At 37.2% G+C, this 6,000-nt stretch overlaps 1 protein-coding gene across 6 annotated transcripts in view; it reads left to right on the top strand.

The window, feature by feature from the left end:
• The window catches only part of CEP170 (centrosomal protein 170), a 147,154-nt gene that overhangs the window by 70,145 nt on the left and 71,009 nt on the right, over window positions 1-6,000 (top strand). The window lies entirely within an intron of this gene.

Raw genomic sequence — 6,000 nt, 5'->3', positions numbered from 1 at the left:
AACCGCTCAAAGTCACCCATGGGGGTTGGAATCAGCTTCTTCCAAACTCCTGTTAATGTTGATATTTTAATCTCTTCCCATGAATCATGAATGTTCTTAACGGCATCTAGAGTGGTGAGTCTTTTCCAGAAGGTTTTCAATTGACTTTTCCCAGATCCATCAGAGGAATCACTGTATATGGCAGCTTTATGAAATGTATTTATTCAGTATTAAGTCTTGAAAGTTGAAATAGCTCCTAGATCCATGGGCTGCAGAATGGATGTTGTTGTTAGCAGGCATGAAAACAACGTTAATCTTGTACATCTCCATCAGAGCTCTTGCATGGCCCAGGGCATTGTCATGGAGCAGAAATATTTTGAAAGGAATCTTTTTCTGAGCAGTAGGTCTCAAACAGTAGGCTTAAAATATTCATTAAATCATGTTGTAATCAGATGTGCTGTCATCCAGGCTATATTGTTCAACTGTTAGAGCACAGGCAGAGTAGATTTAGCATAATTCTTAAGGGCCCTAGGATTTTCAGAATGGTAAGTAAACATTGGCTTCAACTTAAAGTCACCAGCTGCATTAGCCCCTAACAAGAGAGTCATCCTGCCCTTTTAAGCTTTGAAGCCAAGCCATTGACTTCTCTCTAGCTATGAAAGTCCTAGAGGACATCTTCTTCCGAAGAAGACTGTTTTGTCTACACTGAAAATCTGTTGTTTATTGTAGTCACCTTCATTATAATTCTTAGCTAGATCTTCTGGATAACTCCCTGTAGCTTCTACATCAGCACTTGCTGCTTCACTTTGCAATTTTATGTTATGGAGACAGCTTCTTTTCCTTAAACCTCATGAACCAACTTCTGCTACCTTCACACTTTTCTTCTGTAGCTTCCTCACCTCTCTCAGCCTTCATTGAAGAGTTAGGGCCTTGCTCTGGATTAGACTTTGGCCTAAGAGAATGTTGTGGTCTGATCTTCTTTTCAGACCACTCACACTTACTCCATGTTAACAATGAGGCTATTTAGCTTTCTTATCATTCATGTGGTCACTAGAGCACTTTTAATTTCCCTCAAGAACTTTCCCTTTGCATTCACAATTTGGCTGACTGGCACACGAGGCCTAGCTTTGGTTCTGTCTTGGCTTTTGACATGCCTTCCTCACTAAGTTCAGTCATTTCTAGCTTTTAACTTAAGGTGAAAGATGTGTGACTCTTCATTTCACTTGAATATTTAGAGGTTATCGTAGGGTTATTAATTGGCCTAATTTCAATGTCATTGTGTCTTAGGGAATAGGGTGGCCTGAGGAGAGGAACGGAACGGCCAGTTGGTAGACCAGTCAGAACTTGTACAACATCTGTCATTTAAGTTCACCATCTTACATGGGTGAGGTTCATGGTGCCCCAAAACAATTACAATAGTGACATAAAAGATCACTGATGACAGATCACCATAATAAATATAAAAATAATGAAAACGTTTGAAATATCGTGAGAATTACCAAAATGTGATACAGAGACACAAAGTGAGCAAATGCTGTTAGAAAAATGGCTCTGATAGACTTGCTGGGTGCAGGGTTGCCACATACCTTCAGTTTGTGAAAAAAACAATATCTGCAAAGCACAATAAATGGAAGTGCAATAAAACAAGGTATGCCTGTACTGCTTTAACATGCAAGATACTTTCTAGTTTCTCTTTTGATCTTTGCATCATTGGGTTATTTAATCTTTGTTACTTAATTTCTAAATATTTGGAGATTTTTCCCAGAGACTTTGTTATTAATTTCTAATTTAATCCCACAGTGGTCAGGAACATACTATGTATATCTCAAATCCTGTCCTGTCACCCAGAATATATCTAGTCTATCTGGGTAAATATTCTCTATGTACTTGAAAAGAACGTGCATTCTACTGTTTTTGGTTGGAGTATTCTATTAATGTCAGTTAGGCCAGGTTAGCTGGTAGTGTTGTTCACATCTTCTGTATTTTACTGATTTGTTGTCTACTTGTTCTGTCAATTTTTGAGAAAGAGATATTGAAATCTCGGGCTATAATTGGGTTTGTTTCTCCTTGCAGAAGTTTTTGCTTCATGTAATTTGAAACTCTGTTATTAGTTATGTAAACATTTAGAATTATTGTGTCCTCTTGATGAGTTGATCCCCTTTATAAAATGACCTGCTTTGTCTGTGATAATATTATTTTTTGCTTTGAAATCTGGTTTGTCTAATCATTAGTTTTGGATTGGTGTTAGCCTGGTATATCCCTTGCATTCTTTTACTTTTAACCTATTGTCTCTACATTTGAATTAGGCAGCATATAGTTGGTCTTACTATTTCATTCAATCTGATCATTTCTGCCTTCATTTGGGGATTTAGAGCATTCACATTTAATGATGTGGTTAGACTTAAATCTATCACCTAGATATTTGTGCTCAATTTGCCGCATTTTTTTTTCTTTTTCTCTTAATTAATTTTGGATTATTTGAACCTTTTTTAGGATTTCATTTTGTCTCCTTTGTTAGCTTATTACTGTAACACTTTTTAAATAGTTTAGTGGTTGTTTTAAGATTTATAATTTTATCCTTAATTTTAAGCTGTATCTTCAAGTGACATTATACCACTTCACGTATAGTATAAGAGCGTTACAGTAGTATACTTTCATTTCTTCTGTCCTGACCTTTGTGCTATGGTTGTCATACATTTTATTTTTATATATGTTACAAATCCCATTCTATATTGTTATCAGTAAAACATCAGTTATCTTTTAAAGAGATTTAAATAATAAGAAAAATATTTTAGATTTTTATGGCCATTGTACTCATATCTTAAACCAATGTAGCTACCATTTCTTGTGTTCTTCATCCTTTTTTATAGATCCATGTTTTCATCTAGTATCATTGTCTTTCTATGTAAAGAACTTCCTATAATATTATAGTGTGGCTCTGCTGGTGATGAAGTCTTTCATCTTTTTTATGTCTGGAAAAACATGTCACTTTAGTTACTGGAAGTTATTTTTTATTTTATTTTTTTTGTGGTACACGGGCCTCTCACTGTCATGGCCTCTCCCGTTGCAGAGCACAGGCTCCAGACGTGCAGGCTCAGCGGCCATGGCTCACGGGCTTAGCCGCTCTGTGGCACGTGGGATCCTCCTGGAACAGGGCACGAACCCGCGTCCCTGCATCGGCAGGCAGACTCTCAAACTGTGCCACCAGGGAAGCCCACTGGAAGTTATTTTTGCTGGGCATAGAATTATAAATGACAATTCTTTTCTTTCAGTTAAAGTTGTTGCTCCACTGTATTCTCACTTGTATTGGTTCTCTTTTCCCCTGGTTTTGAGCAGTTTGATTATGATGTGCCTTTGTGTAGTTTTCTTCATGTTTCTTTTGCTTGAGGATTTTTGAGCTTCTTGGATATGTGGGTTTATACTTTTAATCAAATTTAGAAAAAATTTCAGCCATTATTTCTTCAAATCTTTTTTTTCTGTCCTCCCTATTTTTTTTCCGAAGACTTCAAGTAAATGTATATTAGGCTACTTGAAGTTGTCTCCTAGCTTACTGAGGCTCTATTTATTATTTTTTAATAATTATCTGTTCTCTCTGCATTTCAATTTGGGTTGTTATTATTGTTTACTAACTTTTCTTTGGCTGTGTCTAATCTGCAATTAACCCATCCAGTATAGTTTTCAGCTCTAGAAGTTCAATTTGGATTTTGTTTTTGGTGTCTTCCAAGTCTCTACTTATTTTTTTTAAACAATATAATAACTGTGTTAACATGTTTGTTGACATCTGTGTCAGTTCTGGGTCAGTTTTGTTTTTTGTTTTTTTGCGGTATATGGGCCTCTCACTCTTGTGGCCTCTCCCGTTGTGGAGCACAGGCTCCGGACGCGCAGGCTCAGTGGCCGTGGCTCACAGGCCTAGCCACTCTGTGGCATGTGGGATCTTCCCAGACCAGGGCACAAACCCGCATTCCCTGCATCGGCAGGCAGACTCTCAACCACTGTGCCACCAGAGAAGCCCCTGGGTCAGTTTTGATTGATTTTTGCATTCACTGTAAGTTTTGACTGAATGGCAGACTTGGTGAATTTTTACCTTGTTGAGTATTATATGTATTTTGGGATTCCTATAAATATTTTTGAGCTTTGTTCTGGGAAACAGGTTACTTGGAAACAATTTCATCATGTTGAGTCTTGCTTTTAAGATTTGTTAGGCTTCTAAGATTAGTCTGGGGTTAATTAATTCCCCACTACAGAGGCAAGGTCTTTCTGTATACTCTGCTGTAGGGGTCAGCAAAACTATTGGTAAATCTGACTCTCTGGCTGTATTTGTAAAGTTTTATTGGCACACAGCGATATACACTCACATATTTCTATGGCCGCTTTTATACTACCACAGCAGAGTTGAGTAGTTGCAACAGAGATCATATGGCCCTCAAAACCTTAAATGTTTACTGTCTGCCCCTTTTTAGAAACAATTTGCCAATCCCTGCTTTATCCAGTGGCTCATGATACATGAGGTTTTCCAGCTTGGCTGTTGTAATTAGACACTATTTCTGGCCCTGCTTGAGCACTGGGCACTCTAATACTTTCAAGTGGTTCTTGTCCCAGTCGTTTCTCAAATGAATGTGCTGATCAGTATTCAGCTGAATACTTGAGCAAGTCCCTGTAACAGTCTCTGGAATTCTATCTCTGTGAAGCTCTCTTCTCTTCAGTACTCAGTCCCATGAACCTTGGTCTCCCTAGATTCTCAACCCTCTGTCTTCCACAGCTCAGAGAGTCTGCCAGGTTCTGCCTGGATTACCCATTCTTGCAGTGTGACTTGGAAGCTCTCTTAAGGTAGTGAGTTGGGGCAGTGATTGCTCTCACTTTGCTTTGTTCCTCTTCGCTCAAGACATTGGTCTTTTGTTACCTGGTGTTGATTGTCTAGCAGACAATTGTTTTATGTATTTTGTCTGGTTTTCAGTTGTTTTTTATAAAGATTTTTAGTAAGCAAGATTTAAGTAAGCATGTAACTTTTTTCTGGAATTTTTTGAGATATAATTGACATACAACTATAGTTAATATTACTGTATTGTATATTTTGTAACTTATTGACATCATAAGTAATTGTACCTTAGATTGTCATTTTTCTGAATTAACCAAGTTAGAAACAGTTACCTGGGTCCATACCGCTAGGAAGTTAGTAGCTTTGGAGGGAAAAGCTGGGATTAGGGCAGTCTCAAAATCTTGTAGTCATACCAGAGTTCTCAGGTAAATTCATGACCTAAACAGAAGGATTTTTGAGGGCTTTGGTGCCCCACACAGGAATTTTTTTGTAAGGTAAAGTGTGTGAACCTATGAGTTACACCCTCTTATAAGTTTTCCTTGATCTTAAAAAAGTCTAAATCTTTTTTAGACTTTAGAGAATACCCCAGACTAGTCTTGAGGAATAGCCTTAAAAGCTCTCCCAGGAGAATATAGAAGCATCAGAAAACACAACAGGCTAAAATCATTTGTTTCCCATTGAAAAAAATAGAAATGGCTTTCAATATTTTTAAGATGCTGTGTTTAACATTGAAAATGTAAGAATGCTATGACTCTTCTCCAGCTGTTAATAAGTTTCTTGGGGGTAAAACAAAGTTACTAGATTTTTACTTTTTATTAGTTATACTTAGTTATGAACTGTATATTGTCATATATACCAACAAATGTGTATCAGCATATGTACATAACCAAAAAGGAAAATTGTATTATTTCACAGTTATAGGAAGCAGTGTAAACTGATAGGAAACCCCTGGACCTGGTATTCAGTTGACTAGGTTGTTATCTTGGGTTCTGCCCCATTAGTCCTCAAGTTCCTCATCTATAGAATGGGAAGGCAGGTTAATGGAATTGAACAGGATATTCCCAAAGCGCTTTACAATTCTAAAAAAATTCTGAGTTTTTATTATTTTAATGAGTAGAACTATGGGTCAAATACTCGTTAACAAGTTTACTGCTTGTTATGCATGGGAAGTCTGTTTTTCTCCCACGTGGTAATTAAAGCTTTCT

Source organism: Lipotes vexillifer, unplaced genomic scaffold (genome assembly GCF_000442215.2).
Source record: "Lipotes vexillifer unplaced genomic scaffold, Lipotes_vexillifer_v1.1 scaffold104, whole genome shotgun sequence".
Classification (NCBI taxonomy): Eukaryota; Metazoa; Chordata; class Mammalia; order Artiodactyla; family Lipotidae; genus Lipotes; species Lipotes vexillifer.
Note: the sequence above shows the minus strand (reverse complement) of the source record. Positions and strands in the feature narration are given on the sequence as shown.